General features: G+C 45.4%; 1 protein-coding gene across 1 annotated transcript in view; it reads right to left on the bottom strand.

Annotated features, from left to right (window-relative positions):
- The window catches only part of LOC129841498 (neuronal membrane glycoprotein M6-a), a 70,917-nt gene that overhangs the window by 50,315 nt on the left and 2,923 nt on the right, over positions 1 to 17,679 (bottom strand). The window lies entirely within an intron of this gene.

The raw sequence follows: 17,679 nt of genomic DNA, 5'->3' as shown, positions 1-17,679 counted from the left end.
TCTCTCTCCGGCACTCACACCCCTCCCTCCCTCGCTACTCTCTCTCTCTCTCTTTCTCTCTCCGGCACTCACACCCCTCCCTCGTTCCTCTGTCTCTCTTTCTCTCTCCGGCACTCACACCCCTCCCTCGCTCCTCTCTCTCTCTCTCTCTCTCTCTCTCTCTCTCTCTCTCTCTCTCTCTCTCTCTCTCTTTCTCTCTCCGGCACTCACACGCCTCCCTCTCTTTCAGCTCTCACTCCATTCCATCTCTCTCGGACTCTCACACCCGTATCTCTCTGTCTCAGAGCGCTGCAGCCCCTGATCTCATTCCTTCGGGTTCTTCTGAAGATGATCAATTCCCCCTGTCCATTACTAGAAACCACAACACCAGGATGCACATAACTGGACTGGGAGAGAAAGATCAAACTCCTCTTCCCTTTAAAATGTCTTAAGCATAAATATGAATAACCATGTTTTTGGAGGAAGGAGTGTAGAGGAGAGACTGAGTCCAGGAGGAATGGAGGGAGAAACTCTACTTCCCTGTGTGTTTCTTTAAATCTAAATTGGGAATAATACTTCTGAGTTGGAAAGACAGAAAAGGAGGAACGGGCCACAAGGAGAAAGACAGAAGCAGGTGTTCAGCCATAAAAACAAGGGATTGAGGGTTTGTATCAGAAGCAGGATGGTGAAAGCAGCAGCAGCAGCAGCCCGGCACACTGTGAGCAGATGGAGGGGTGTAACCAGCCCAACAGCCACTCTCCCTCTCACCCTCCTCCCCCACTAAACCCCCCTGTTTTTTAGAGTAAATGGAAGAGCCCGCCAGTCAGCCTGCCCGTGGTTAAGTTATGCTGCACTGACTAGTGAAAGGAAGAGGATATATGTTTTGACCTTCTGAAATTGAATAATGCCTTTTTTTCATTGCTGTGTTGGGCTTGGATGGAAGTATGTCTGTGTTTTGTCACAAAGATATACAGTGCTATGGCTCTCAAGGAACCTTTTCTCAATGGAAAAGAGCGCGCACGCAGAATCGCACACGCACAATCGCACACATGCAGGCACACACACACACACACTAGTGATAGGGGGAAAAATCGATACAATTACATATCGCAATATTATTTTGGACAATATTATATCGATACTTTGACTCCAAGTATTGATGTGACTTTTTTGTTGTTGCCAGCGCTAGTCGGCTGTACCTGCGCCAAAACTCTGGCATTTTTCATCCTATAGCTTGTCTCCATCTTCTTTTGAAAAAGTGAGCCAACATGTTTTCAGCAATTTAATTTCCATGACTGATCCATGCTCTCTCCTGTCTCTCTGCAGCAGTCATAATAGTGAGCAATATGTTCAGGAACATCAAATCACAATAAAATCACAGTATCAAATCACAATGCATATAGAATGGTGAGAATCGTAATCCATATCGTATCGGCACCTAAATATCGTGATAATACCGTATGGTAAGGTCCTTGGCAATTCCCAGCCCTGACACGCACGCTCACACACACACCCCGCACAATTGCGCACGCACGCACACGCACGCACACACGCACACACACACACACACACACACACACACACACACACACACACACACACACACACACACACACACACACACACACACACACACACACACACACACACACACACACACACACACACACACACACACACACACACACACACACCTATCTCCGTCATATGTAGAGTGACTGATTTACAGTACAGGTGATGCTGTAGGGGTTTTACAGGGGAGATCATAGACACAAAGAGAACAGAATGACACAGTTTCCTATGTGTTGTTGTCTTATGTAGCTGGTCTTAAAGCTCTGGGACAGGTTCTCATAGTGCCTCAGGACACGGTCACTCCTGGCTGATCCCTATAGGGTTACAGGGTTGGTGAGGGAAGCAGGCAGTAATTGTGTTTGAACCCGATGCCCCAGAAGACTATGTTAACCCTCTGAACTAATGGCTTTAGTCTCTGAGAAGGTTAGTCATCAGACATGTCCCTCTTGCAAAAGAGATTGTATCTCAATGAGACAAACCTGTATAAGGGTTAAATGAAAACAATTGATCACTGGTTGCACCTAGATCGATTTGAGTTGTGTATCTCCACTCTGCCTGGTTCCCCAGCACCCCAGCCAGTACTACCGAGGGCTACTGTCTGTATGAGGCACTGATTGGTTATGGTTGGCGAGTACAATCAGGGCTGGACACAGCACTAATCAGTCACACTGCTCTGGCCAACAGCCAACATACACACACACACACACACACACACACACACACACACACACACACACACACACACACACACGCACACATTCACTCTGGTGGAAGCGTTGACGCAAAAATGTAGCGCTGCGTGTTACTGCTTCATACACACACACACACACACACACACACATTGAGATAAGACCTGCAGCCAAATCAATGATCTCTCAATCAATCAATATTAGCAATTGGTGTTAAATGATGGCAATAGAAGACAGCACATGATGATAAAAATGATGAAAATACAAATAATGAATCAAGTTCATTATTAAAACACACACACAGATTAAATAAACCATAGCCGTCTTTAACTGCTGTGTGAATCTGATCCTGTTCGTTCTCTATGCTGTCAGCAGCAGTGGCACGTCCACATAAAGACAAGTGGGAGACCTGAGTGGGAGACCCACAGCACAACTCTGCTGTGCTCTGGCTGCATGAACTGAACGGAGGCAGCGGTAACCACGGCGCGTGTCGCTCTGCGTGCAGCGGCAGGTACAACAGCCTAGCAACGACAGCACGAGCTGCGCGCCTGGCGACGGCGGTGAGATGTGATGTGGCGGCCGCGCCCGAGATGAAAATGATTGGCTGCAGTCAGCGAAGTCATTAACAATGTAGCAGCTATAGAAGCGAGGGCCTTTCAAGGCTACTAGATAGGAGCGAAGACGACTCTTTCTCAATTCATCTTTCCTTACACCGTCTCTCCTCGCCTCCTTCTCAAAATGCTTTGGAGAAGAAAGTCCTCCAATACAATTGAGAAAGAAGAGAGGGGATAGAATGCAAGGAATCACAGAATGACAAATTGAGAATGAGCCGCAGGCTCCAGAGAAAAGCAGCGCAGCTGATAATAATTGCGGAGTTTCAAAGGAGGAGTGAGGAGTGATCCTGCATCAGGTATGGTCTGAGGGGAGTGTAGAGCTCACGTTGATGAAAGACACTGTAGATAGGAATACAGAGTGGATGTGGAATCAGATACGGTTGGGCTGACAGCTGACTGAAGATCTCAGGACTGAATCAGATACAGTTGGGCTGACAGCTGACAGAAGATCTCAGGACTGAATCAGATACGGTTGGGCTGACGGCTGACTGAAGATCTCAGGACTGAATCAGATACGGTTGGGCTGACAGATGACTGAAGATCTCAGGACTGAATCAGATACGGTTGGGCTGACAGCTGACTGAAGATCTCAGGACTGAATCAGATACGGTTGGGCTGACAGCTGACAGAAGATCTCAGGACTGAATCAGATACGGTTGGGCTGACAGCTGACAGAAGATCTCAGGACTGAATCAGATACGGTTGGGCTGACAGCTGACTGAAGATCTCAGGACTGAATCAGATACGGTTGGGCTGACAGCTGACTGAAGATCTCAGGACTGAATCAGATCGTCTAGACGTACAAGGCAGATAGTCTAGACGTATAAGAGATAGAAGAACGATACTGAATGAAATACTGATACTACAGATACTACAGATCTGGAAATAAGCCATGTGCTTTTGTGTGGAATTCAAGTGACAGGATTGTAGGCCTACTACGCCAATGAACAACGCCAGATTAAAACATTTATTTTGTGTGTGACACTCACAGTGCAGACTTTTAGTCTCCCACTTTGCTAATTATGCTATGAACCAGCCACTTCTCTGGCCATTACTACGCTATTAATGTCTGTAATCTCAGCTACAGGTTTGTTTCTCACGCATACTAATCAGACAACGGGGAGCTGCGCCATGACAACCTGAGAGACGGGCTGTAATTGGCTAGAATGGCAGAGAGGTTGAGTTTCTGAGAACCTAGGGCCAGGATGGATGACTCATACCACAGAGGCCTGGACGTAGGCCCGCGCGCCCGCACACACTCACTAGTGCTTCTGTATCACTAGTAGAACAAGACAATGTTCCAACGACAAAACAATCCAAATCTTCTCTACTATACAAGTTGTAATTTTCTCAAGAGACACATTACTGAAACCAAGACACAGACTCAGCATACCGATAGCCTGGAATAGGTCATGTAATCATTCTGAACATATGCCATACAGATGAATTATGAATTCATTATTTGGTTTATTGTACATTATTAAACATGGCTTACCTCTAGGACCTAGGTTATTAAATAGCAGCATACGTGTTGTTTTAAATGAGGGCTGTAGGAGGTTGACAAACAGTACTATGCAGAGACTGTATTGGCTCTAACGTGGGTGGAAGACTTCTGTGTACAGTTAAATAGTTGTGAGTATGTATGTTACTATGTACTTCAGGACTATAAGTATGTATGTCACTATGTACTTTAGGACTAATAGTTGTGAGTATGTATGTTACTATGTACTTCAGGACTATAAGTTGTAAGTATGTATGTCACTATGTACTTTAGGACTAATAGTTGTGAGTATGTATGTTACTATGTATTTTAGGACTATAAATTGTGAGTATGTATGTTACCATGTACTTTAGGACTAATAGTTGTGAGTATGTATGTTACCATGTACTTTAGGACTAATAGTTGTGAGTATGTATGTTACTATGTATTTTAGGACTATAAATTGTGAGTATGTACGTTACCATGTACTTTAGGACTAATAGTTGTAAGTATGTATGTTACTATGTACTTTAGGACTATAAATTGTGAGTATGTATGTCAGCAGCTGATAGGTGGTATAAGGAGATTAGACAGTATGCCTCCTTGTTATCATAAAATAATTTCCCCAACAGCTACCAACTCTAGGAATCAAACAGATGGTGAGTGAGTGAGTGAGTGAGTGAGTGAGTGAGTGAGTGAGTGAGTGAGTGAGTGAGTGAGTGAGTGAGTGAGTGAGTGAGTGAGTGAGTGAGTGAGTGAGTGAGTGAGTGTGTGTGTGTGTGTGTGTGTGTGTGTGTGTGTGTGTGTGTGTGTGTGTGTGTGTGTGTGTGTGTGTGTGTGTGTGTGTGTGTGTGTGTGTGTCTACTGTATATTCTGCTCTGCTGATAATCAATATTGAGATCTAAGTTGAGGCAAAATCAAAAACTGACAGTAGTTCTACCATATTGTCAATGACCACATTATTTGACTAACAAAATCAGCCAGCACTATAAATAGCCTAGTCTAGTAGTATATTTGGGTGCTTTGTATTGATCCTGAAAGCAACCAGGTGGTGTGATGGTTGTTGTGGGCGTATCGCTCTGCTTGCTCTGCTACCGACTTCCTATCTCCGAGACACACCACTTCAAATGCGCTGTCTCTATCCAGACTGAGGCACCTTCTGGATCTGTTACAGGCTACAAAAAGCACGTCTCTCTTTCTCTCTGACATATTCAAGAGTTCATATATCTAAACATTTCATAGAGAATGTGTCTTCATCTAAGCACTCCCCCCTCCACATGCAGAGAGAGCGGGAGAGAGAGCGAGAGAGAGAGAGAGAGAGAGAGAGAACCAAACGCCCCCATAGGATTCCCCTAGCGGAGGCCGTTCATTGCTCAAACGGATTGCTGGGAGCAGAGGAGTGTTGAAGTGACAGAATCGGGACTGCCGGCCTGCGCAGCCTATCCATTATAGAGAGTCTGTAGTGCTGTAGAGCTAGCACCCTACAGAAAACACAGGCTCAGAGAGACAGACAATTTCGATTCCACAAGCCATTTCCATTGTAAACAACTGGTGGTAGATTCTGTGTATGTGTTTATGTGGGGAAACACAGGCTTACAACATATGGGGCCTAAAAAAATGTATTGTGTGTAGAACAGGAATGACTGTCTACGTAGAACAGAATGCAATGTACCTAATCAAGTCAGCTCTAGACATTCCATTTCTATCTTCACTCTGAGGATTTCATTTTGAACGTCCTGGACATTTCAGCAAACCGAACAAGCAACTTGAATGTTGCTAGTTTACGTGAGAGCGGAAGCTATTAACACAAATATGCAAGCTATTCACAAGCACGGAAGCGTGTATGTTTACATATTATGACACACGTCTTTGGTTGATAGGATGAAAATCATGACGATGCTTCAGAACCATTCGTGAACTTAATAAGAAACTCACCTAATGACTAAACAAAGCATATTTTCTATGATTTTCAGTTCGAATTTTGGTCAGAAGTATCACAACTTGTTCTTTATTAGCAGTGAAGTAAGTCAGAGGGCTGTTCGTCAAAGAACCATCATTTCACTTTCAAGATGGCAGATTAAAGATTTTTCAGTGGTGCCGGGTTGCACTTTTCAGCTCGAGCCGCCACATATATCTGACTACAGTATATGCAGTGAAATGAATATGTGTCTGTGAGGGCAAAGTCACTGATTCCTTCACAGACAAGACAAAGCCATGTCACATGATAGCATGAATGACGCCAAAGGTAGTGGACATTGTCTCCTACTGAGTCTTCACAGTAGCACAGAGGAGGCTGGTGGGAGGAGCTATAGGAGGACGGGCTCCTTGTCATGGCTGGAATGGAATCAATGGAACGGAGTTAAACATGTGGTTTCCATATGTTTGATTTGCTTGATACCGTACATAAAATGCATTCCATTCCAGCCTCCTATGCAGTAGCAGTGACATATTATGTAGGGTTATATGCATATTTACAGTATGTGTATAACCTTACATAAATGCATATTTACAGTATGTGTATAACAGGTACTACAAAAAGCTTATTTGTTCAAGTGAATTAACACAAACAACCCAATAAATAACTATAAATGCTAACCTAAACAAACTAATTAAAACATGGAATTTGCATTTAAACAGCATCCCTCATCTACTGTATATATATAAGTGTGTCTCACACCCACTATGAATTGGTTATTCCCATCGGCACTAGCCTAAAGAAAAGGAGGACGGATGGGGGATTCTCCTCTTCTGTAATATACTGTATACTGTGTGACCTACATACAATGGATTGTGCACCGCCTGAATCTACCTTGGATACTAATCAGCCTGACTTGGTGTGTGCCTGGTTAAACCAGACTGAATGCTGCGCTCAATGAGGAGGGTGGCGCTCTCTAGTAACGGTAATGATTACCAATATCATCAACGTGTGTGTGTGCGTCTGTGCGTGTGTGCGTGTGTGCGTCCGTGCATGTGTGCGTTTTTGCGTGTGTGTGTGTGTGTGTGTGTGTGTGTGTGTGTGTGTGTGTGTGTGTGTGTGTACACACGGCTGATAGTGAATAATATAGAGGAAGATGAAACATCCAAGTCATGCGTTACATATGATCCCTGTCTAGTGACCGACGTGATGAGAAGATGAGCTGTTATTTTTGTCAGCAGACGATGCAGAAGATGATGAGACAGCTGATTGACTAGTGTATGTGTGTGTGTGTGTGTGTGTGTGTGTGTGTGTGTGTGTGTGTGTGTGTGTGTGTGTGTGTGTGTGTGTGTGTGTGTGTGTGCGTGTGCGTGTGCGTGTGCGTGTGCGTGTGTGTGCTACTCGTGATGTGTTGCTTCGCTCAGTGACGAAGGGGGTGATAGGGCTTTTGCTCGCTGCTTCCTGCTTACTGCTCACTAAAGTCTTACGTAATTGGTCAGATGCTCGAATAAATTCTGGGTCCATACGTGAACCGGAACGAAGAGCTCCACCCTCTCTCTCTCTCTGCAAGTTACAGGCCAAATGTCCCCTCCCCTTCTGAAATTCCAAACACCTACAAAATGGTGAATTGTCCAAACTACTGGGACCAATGCGGCTTGTTATCTCACCATCCAGTTGGATCATGACAGATCGACTGTACCATTTATGTCTACATAGTCTGTCTACAAGATATTACAGCAGCGGGGATTGTGCTTGTGAAGCCTCTCTAAGCCAACTTGTAGGTAGGTGGGATTACTATTTACAGACGGTCCACTGTCTGTCAGTCAGTGATGTTAGCCAATAGTGTGACAAATGACCATTCCTGGGCAGTCTCATCTAAAGGGCTTCATAATGTGCGGCGTAAAGAGAGACGACTTGAATTGACTCACTCCAAACGACGCAGTGAATGACTATATCTTGCAACGGGTAGACCGGAGTCTCGCTGGGAAAAGAAGGAAAACAAACACCATCAGTCAATCAGTCAGTCAACACACTGACCATTGTTATATGAAGGTTATACTGTAGGTTCATAATTAGTGATGGCTGTTGATCATACAGTGCTGTCATATAACGTGTCACAGTGCTACAGAGTCAAGTTATTCTAAGTGTGGCTCAGGTGGTAGAGCACGCCGGCAGGGTTGTGGGTTCGGTTCCCGGGGCCACCCATACGTAAAAACGGATGCGCGCATGACTGTGTCGCTTTGGATAAAAGCGTCTGCTAAATGGAATGTTTTTAATTATGTTTTATATGGCCCCGTGTGGCTCAGTTGGGAGAGCATGGTGCTTGCTACGCCAGGGTTGTGGGTTCGATTCCCACGGGCGACCAGCATGGGAACAAGTACAAAAATGTGTTCACTCACTGCTATAAGTCACACTGGATAAAAGTGTCTGCTTGAATCTAGAATAGAATTTTGCAATAGTCAGTCATCACACCATTATTAACAGTGATAATGGTTACAACGGTTACATCACGGTTTGAGTAGGACGTGAGAAGGAGCTGGACAGGAATCTGTTTTAAGGCGGCCATAGAGAGTTAGGCTCTGCAGTCGCTTCTTTAGTAATCGTGACGATATGCTGTTGTATTCAAAGTGTGTGTGTGTGTGTGTGTGTGTGTGTGTGTGTGTGTGTGTGTGTGTGTGTGTGTGTGTGTGTGTGTGTGTGTGTGTGTGTGTGTGTGTGTGTGTGTGTGTGTGTGTGTGTGTGCGTGTGTGTGTGTGTGTGTGTGTGTTTGCACGTGCGTGCGTGTGTATACCAGTGCTTGCAGCGTCCCGCAGATATTTCTCAGTACAGTAGAATAGCTGAAAGTCAGACTGACCGCCAACTGGCTTCAAAACAGCATGTGGAAAGCAGAGAGGACAACTGGTGTTTCAAAGAAGCATAGAAAGAGAGATAGGACAAAGGGAATAGATAGAGAAGGGGGAAAGGAAGAGAGAGAGAGAGAGAGAAAGAGTCAGCAGACAAGAGGAAAAAAGTGACAGGCAGATAGCGTGGGAGGAAGATAAGAGGTAGAGAAAGACAGAAGGAGAGAAGGAGAGGTATAAGGTCATGTCAGTGAATGGCCTCGACACTCTAAAGCTCTCAGACACAGCTCTGAGGTCACACCCACGGGACACAAAACATCAAACAACAATTCAAGACAGATTCTCTTGGTATGTGTACATGCTGGTCGGCTCGAGTTCGGTCGCCACGGTAGACGGCGCCCATGGCGATCGTGAGATCCACTTCCTGGTTTGAGAAGTGAATGACCTCTATCTGTCAGTGACTTCCACTGGGCACTCCATGTAAAGAGAACTGTCCACGGAATTGTGAAAGAAAAACGGGACGTCTTGAAACGAATGATCGCTCTGCTGTGCTGTGTGCATGCGTCATAAATTGTCACACCAACGCAAAGACGATTTTTAGATAGCCAAACTCACCTCTCATATCTCATCATATTCTCAGCGGCATTTGGAGAAATTGAACGCATTCTGAACCACAAGTTGTCCACCATTGGGTTAGTAAAGATGTAATAAACTACTATCGATACCAAACTGGATTTTGCAGTAAAGTCAAAGAGGGGTAATCTATTTATCTGCCAGTCAATATAACATAATGCAATCTTCCCTCGGGTGAATTAAATTCAGTCTGCCATTAAGTGCCTCTGACAATAACGAGGACAACATGAGTCTGGTAACATGATTTTAACAATGTCTGATGGCATTCTCTTGGCTGCTATAATTCATTGTCCATCGTACAGTACTTGTACTCGTACAGATTCCTTATCATCCCTTATTCCGGGTGCGGAAATAATTCCATTACATCTTTTAAGAAGACTGCACAGAAGCAGAAAAGATCAGGCCAGAGACAGTGGACAGACACTCCTCCTCTCCTCCCCTCCTCCCCTCCTTATCTCTTCCCTCTCTCACTCATTCTCCTCTCCTCCTCTCCCTCGCTCAATCTCCCCCTCATTGTGCTATTTTTCCCGACCAGTCAGAGCATGCATCGCGGCGCCCAAGGATTCCCTTGATGTTTAAAATAGCTCTCTGAAAACAGGATTAAAAATGTATTCACTTGTTTTCTTAATTCACAAATATTTAACCCTCCTCCCTCCACCTCCCTGTTCCAATTCTCTTTACACTGACAAAAGACTGAGTAGCATCCTTGTTTTCTAAACGGCCCTGTTGAAAAGGACATCTATAGGGATATGTACAGCATAGTGTGTGTGTGTGTGTGTGTGTGTGTGTGTGTGTGTGTGTGTGTGTGTGTGTGTGTGTGTGTGTGTGTGTGTGTGTGTGTGTGTGTGCGTGTGTGTAAAGCATGTATGTATTATTCATCCAGAGGATGGTTCTCCCTCCCACTATAGCTGTGACCAACATAAATATTTCAATGAATAAATATATTAAATAAATAAATGAAGCGTGTTGTGATAATGTAATAACCCCAACCACAAACAATATTGATATCTACACAGACCCTATCAATCATTCAGTCTCACCTGACCTATCCTATTATTTTAAGCCTACACTACGCAATCCACTTTAGATGATGGATCTACTGAAAGCTCTTTCTCCCCTGAACCTGATCCTGCTCTGATTAAACTCAGGATTGTGCCTTTAAAGCATTTGATTTTAAACCCCTTATCAGGGGAGCTGGGAGAAATGGCCATATGCATCTTTTATGCAAAGTAATGTTTGCCTTGTGACGCTGAAGAGAGTGGAGTGCGGTGACGTCAGGTGTGAGCCAGCAACATCTGGGTTGTTCTGAAAGCAACCTGCTCAGTAACAGCTCCATCGTCGCTAGGCCACCGTAGGTCTGGTATCGCCGAGGCAACGGCACGTGACTGTTTGCTCTCAGCATCTGATGTACCAGACTTATAGGCTAAGCGCTTCCTCTTCTGCGGTTCATTTCCTTAAAATCTCAATATATTGGAAATGAGCTAACCTTTTAGAAGGTCCACTCTGACCTCAAGTTGGTGGAACTCTTCAACAGCCTAAGGTGACTGTGTGCTGGTCAGTAACTGAAACACCTCGAGCAGCACTAGCAGTTTGGCCCTCATGCAGTTCGAAAAGTTATTATGTCCGAAATGGATGGAAATGTGTCTCGGGGACATTATGACGCTTCAAACACACGTGTGTGTGTGTGTGTGTGTGTGTGTGTGTGTGTGTGTGTGTGTGTGTGTGTGTGTGTGTGTGTGTGTGTGTGTGTGTGTGTGTGTGTGTGTGTGTGTGTGTGTGTGTGTGCGTGCGTGCGTGCGTGCGTGCGTGCGTGCGTGCGTGCGTGCGTGCGTGCGTGCGTGCGTGCGTGTGTGTGTGTGTGAAAATATAGCTGCTAAGAGGAAGCCATCAAGGTGGTGAGAGAGGCACTAACGCTTTCAGAGACAGAAAGGGAGCTGATAAGTGACTAGGTGAGCATATGTACCATGAGAGGGAACGATGTATATTTATGACTCTATTGTATTGGAACCAGGGACTAGTGTTTCTGTGAAGTGAATGTCATTTTCGATTATGTGAATTAGCATGTTGAAGTAATGTGATGTATTCAGTTGAGATTGTTGGCCTGTATTTTCACACCACAATAAAAGATGTTACCTGCTTCGATTGAAGCAAGCCCAATGTCTAAATATGTATGGTCTATGTCTGGGTTTAATACAGTACCTGAGCCTGGCACTACAACAGCTAAGAGATGAGAGGAGAGGAAGAGGAAGAAAGAGTGAAACAGCGAGGATGGAGGGACGGAGGAGCGAAACAACGAAGGTGGAGGATGGAGGGATGGCGGCGGAAGAGGGACGGGAGGGACGGGAGGGACGGGAGGGACGGGAGGGACGGGACGGACGGGAGCTCATATCACAGTCTGATGTCATGGCTATGAACCAGACCCAAATTGCACACTACTCCCAATACTATTCCCTATATAGTGCCCTATGGGCCCTGGTCAAAAGAAGTGCACTATAAATGGAATAGGGTGCCATTTGGGACTGGGACATACATACAGGCAACGCTCCAGAAAGCTTCTCATGTGTGATGCACTGCCTCTTGCCTCCACATGTAATACACATACATGGTAGTTACTTTGGCATTTCTAGTCTCAGGGACATTCAATGAGATTATATTAAATGACGTTTGGGCTGTGTTGGGAGATTTCGTGTATCCGAGAAGGATGGTGTTTTGTGTAGTATGTGTATCAGAGCGCTATGGCTGCAGGCTGTGGTTGACTTGACGGTCTGCCCCACCCATGACCTGGATAACAGTTATACTGCGATATTATAGGAGGAGAGGAGGACAGAGAGTGGGGAAGGGGCAGGGCTATATCAGTGAGGGAATCCTCTCCTCTCTACTCCTATATTTTCCTCTCCCCTCTCCTCTCCTCTCCTCACATATAGCCACCATGCCTCAGTGACATGGGAATGCTCTTTCTGTGCCTTTAGTGGAAGCTCTGATGTGAATTATGACCACTGTGTTAGAATGAATATGGTTGTGTGTGTGTGTGTGTGTGTGTGTGTGTGTGTGTGTGTGTGTGTGTGTGTGTGTGTGTGTGTGTGTGTGTGTGTGTGTGTGTGTGTGTGTGTGTGTGTGTGTGTGTGTGTGTGTGTGTGTGTGTGTGTGTGTGTGTGTGTGAAAATATAGCTGCTAAGAGGAAGCCATCAAGGTGGTGAGAGAGGCACTAACGCTTTCAGAGACAGAAAGGGAGCTGATAAGTGACTAGGTGAGCATATGTACCATGAGAGGGAACGATGTATATTTATGACTCTATTGTATTGGAACCAGGGACTAGTGTTTCTGTGAAGTGAATGTCATTTTCGATTATGTGAATTAGCATGTTGAAGTAATGTGATGTATTCAGTTGAGATTGTTGGCCTGTATTTTCACACCACAATAAAAGATGTTACCTGCTTCGATTGAAGCAAGCCCAATGTCTAAATATGTATGGTCTATGTCTGGGTTTAATACAGTACCTGAGCCTGGCACTACAACAGCTAAGAGATGAGAGGAGAGGAAGAGGAAGAAAGAGTGAAACAGCAAGGATGGAGGGACGGAGGAGCGAAACAATGAAGGTGGAGGATGGAGGGATGGCGGCGGAAGAGGGACGGGAGGGACGGGAGGGACGGGAGGGACGGGAGCTCATATCACAGTCTGATGTCATGGCTATGAACCAGACCCAAATTGCACACTACTCCCTATACTATTCCCTATATAGTGCCCTATGGGCCCTGGTCAAAAGAAGTGCACTATAAATGGAATAGGGTGCCATTTGGGACTGGGACATACATACAGGCAACGCTCCAGAAAGCTTCTCATGTGTGATGCACTGCCTCTTGCCTCCACATGTAATACACATACATGGTAGTTACTTTGGCATTTCTAGTCTCAGGGACATTCAATGAGATTATATTAAATGACGTTTGGGCTGTGTTGGGAGATTTTGTGTATCCGAGAAGGATGGTGTTTTGTGTAGTATGTGTATCAGAGCGCTATGGCTGCAGGCTGTGGTTGACTTGACGGTCTGCCCCACCCATGACCTGGATAACAGTTATACTGCGATATTATAGGAGGAGAGGAGGACAGAGAGTGGGGAAGGGGCAGGGCTATATCAGTGAGGGAATCCTCTCCTCTCTACTCCTATATTTTCCTCTCCTCTCTCCTCTCCTCTCCTCACATATAGCCACCATGCCTCAGTGACATGGGAATGCTCTTTCTGTGCCTTTAGTGGAAGCTCTGATGTGAATTATGACCACTGTGTTAGAATGAATATGGTCGTGTGTGTGTGTGTGTGTGTGTGTGTGTGTGTGTGTGTGTGTGTGTGTGTGTGTGTGTGTGTGTGTGTGTGTGTGTGTGTGTGTGTGTGTGTGTGTGTGTGAGTGTGCGTGCGTGCGTGCGTGCGTGCGTGCGTGCGTGCGTGCGTGCGTGCGTGCGTGTGTGTGTGTGCGTGCGTGTGCGTGCGTGCGTGCGTGCGTGCGCGCGTGCGTGCGTGCGTGTGTATATATATGAGAGAGAGAAATCAAAAGAGTAGGCCTGATTAAGAGTGTCCTCATGTGGACGTCATGTGCACACACACACACACACACACACACACACACACACACACACACACACACACACACACACACGGCTTTGCCAAGTCATTAGATGGTGGTGAACAGAAGGAGGAAGAAAAGGACTAAAGGAATTAGCTGATCACAGACTCTCGGCTTGGTATTACTCAGTAACCATGGCAACGTACTCTGGTAGAAATGCATTGTCTGCCGGTGAAGAAAAATATGCACAAAACACCTGTTAGAATCTACCTGATTTCTACACATATTTGTGAAACGCTCAAACAGGCACATCTCCATGTTATGTCTATGGTAACCTGCCGTGGAACACACTGAACATACCCTGCATGTGTTTGGAAGTACCAGGCTCATAATAAGCATACAAGGCAGTCAGAGAGAGTCCAAGGCTACGCTACAATAGACTGCAGGAATCAATACAGAGAGCAACTGCATTAGGAGGTGAATGGAAGGAAGGAATAGAAAACAGAGCGAACGAGAGAAGGATAAACAGAAGAAGAATACGTTTCCTGCCCAATTCTTATTTGATCAAATCACAGGACATAAGCCTGTAAAAGAAGGATTAGCATCATTTGTGTGTTTTACTGTCTTTGTCTTTGCGCAGAAAGAGACGCGCAGTTAATCTGACAACAAAACACTACCTTCTCAGAAATGTTTTACTTTTTACACATAGTACTTAATGTATTGTGATATATGGAGAAGATATTCTAACTCATAACAACAGTTTCCATCCCATTTTCCAGCACAACGCGTATGAGGACTTCATGTCTTATTTAGGTTAGTCCTAAAATGTTATATAAGCATGTTATGATTCCCCAGAATGCTCCCTGTTGAAGCTCTGTGGGGGGTCTGAAGGTTGTGGTTCACCTCTACCCGTACCCACCACTGTACACGCACACACACACACACACACACACACACACACACACACACACACACACACACACACACACACACACACACACACACACACACACACACAGTATGTGTCCCCTTCCTTCATGCAATATTGAAGGGATGAGAATGGACCAGGCTGTCTAAACCTTGGATCACGGTACCTCTGTTTCATTACAGTAGCCTAACAATAGAGCTAAAGAGCAACTCCATCCCCTACATAATGTGTGTGTGTGTGTGTGTGCGTGCGTGTAGTGTAACTTTGCACAACATACAAAAAATGCGGGCTGAGGCTGTTGAAATGCACAATACAGAGGCCATAAAGTTCTCCCCACAGCCCGTCTGAACTTTAACGCAGTCTACCTCCCTCCTCTCCCCCTGTCTGTCTGACCTGATCTCCATCTAATGCCAGCCCGTCCCAGCTCAGCACACAATCTCCTGCAGAGAATGTTTCTTCTTCTTCTTTAAGTACCCATTGTGTGGTGAATGCGGGAGGTCAAAGGGCGATTGTGTCATAAGGGAACCGAATTCCATTCCAGAGGGGATTGAGTTTGGACACTGAGAATTCTGAGAGCCTTGGCAACAGTGAAGTACACTTGCTAGAGCCACAACGCTTTTGGTGGCAGGACATAGCTACTGTACTAAACACACTTAGCTGGTCTGCTACACTCAAGGGCATTCAACAAGTGTACACTCGGGTGTTCACTACAGTACACTGCTTGCACTACAGATATGAACAACACAATGTGTTCCTCTTTTACAGTCACACCTGAGGGAGTAAACAGGAACGGAGAGCAGCCTAGCTCACCATGTAATAGCACCAAGACCGTGGAGCCAACAAAGATAAAGGACCATGTGACTCAAAGACAGAGAACGAGAGGGTCTGGATTTTAGATCAAACACCTTTGGCCCCTGGTCAGTTGGAAAAGAGGCTACTTTCCGCTAACGCCTCACCAGGAAAAACGGTGGATCAAGCACTGGCTATTTGGTAACGTTTTGTGCAGGTACTTGTTTGACATATTACTGCGTTGTTAGGAGCGAGTAACTTAAGCATTTCGCTGCACCCGCTATAACATCTGCCAAACTGTGTACGCAACCAATACACATTGATTTGATTTGGCTTATAGGGAATCAACAGCAGAAAGGTCTTTACGATAGAGAAAGAGAGAAACGACAGACAATTGGTCAGAATATGAACCTATGAAGGAAAGGATCATCTAAGGAGAGCAGGAAGCAAACTGTTAGACCCTGCTAGGGGGTAAACCCTGCTAGATAGTCCCTGTGACTTAGAGAGGAGACTTGTCACTGGTTCAGTGTATCAGAGCATCTGGAGAAGAGAGTCAGTGGTGGTGGAAGGGAGTTTTGTATTTCAGGCTCTCTCTCTGGCCAAATCTGATCTAGGAACAGTTCACATCCCGTAACCTGAAACCCCACCTCTTTAAGGAATACCTAGGATAGGATAAAGTAATCCTTCTGACCCCCCCCCCCCCCCCCCCCGCCCCCCCCCCCCCCCCCCCTTAAAAGATTTAGATGCACTATTGTAAAGTGGCTGTTCCACTGGATGTCATAAGGTGAATGCACCAATTTGTAAGTCGCTCTGGATAAGAGCGTCTGCTAAATGACTTAAATGTAAATGTAAATGTAACTCCGTCCAAATCGAAAGCAGAGACACATAACAGGAGAGCAGGAGTAGGTGGGTGGCTCAATGACTCACCCCCCCCAAGACATACAAGTGCTTGCTCACTATTTACTGCTGCTTGGAAATCCAACAACGTGGAGTCCGACGGGAGGATGAGAAAGAAGAGAAACACGGAAGCTGGCGCCAGGATGGGCCGCACATCAAAACTTGGCCAGCACCGACTGCTGCCGTGGGTAGATTGTCTGTTTTTGAGATTTGAGCTTTTGTCATTCCATACAGGAAAGTAAAATTATCTCTCTTCTAACACACACACACACACACACACACACACACACACACACACACACACACACACACACACACACACACACACACACACACACACACACACACACACACACAGAGAGAGAGAACTTCGATTAAGGAGATAGGAGTTTGGAACAAAGGGGGATTCTAGCCCGGGGTCTCTGCCAATGATTGCAATTCCATACAGCATCATGCTGACAGTGCTGTTGTATCATAATAAATAATTCTCCTCCACAGTAGTGTGTGCATACCACACACACACACTGGGTAATCTGTCCTCGCTGAGGGTGTGAGGGAGCGGAAAAACTTCTCAGGTTCAGGTAGAATTGAAAAATCACTCAACTCTGCAACTGTATTCTAATTCGGTGTATGCAACATTAGTGTCCAAATCTCTGTCACTGCATACTCTTCACACAGTAACGTCTGTACAACATCTAACTAATGTTTCACCAACGTAGAGGCTGAACAGCTGCGTCATGGGCGTTTTAGCATATTGGCATATTTAGCATATTGGCATATTGGTGAC

The sequence above is a fragment of the Salvelinus fontinalis genome, chromosome 42 (genome assembly GCF_029448725.1).
Source record: "Salvelinus fontinalis isolate EN_2023a chromosome 42, ASM2944872v1, whole genome shotgun sequence".
Classification (NCBI taxonomy): domain Eukaryota; kingdom Metazoa; phylum Chordata; class Actinopteri; order Salmoniformes; family Salmonidae; genus Salvelinus; species Salvelinus fontinalis.
The sequence above is the reverse complement of the archived record's forward strand: the minus strand, read 5'-3'. Positions and strand labels throughout refer to the sequence as shown.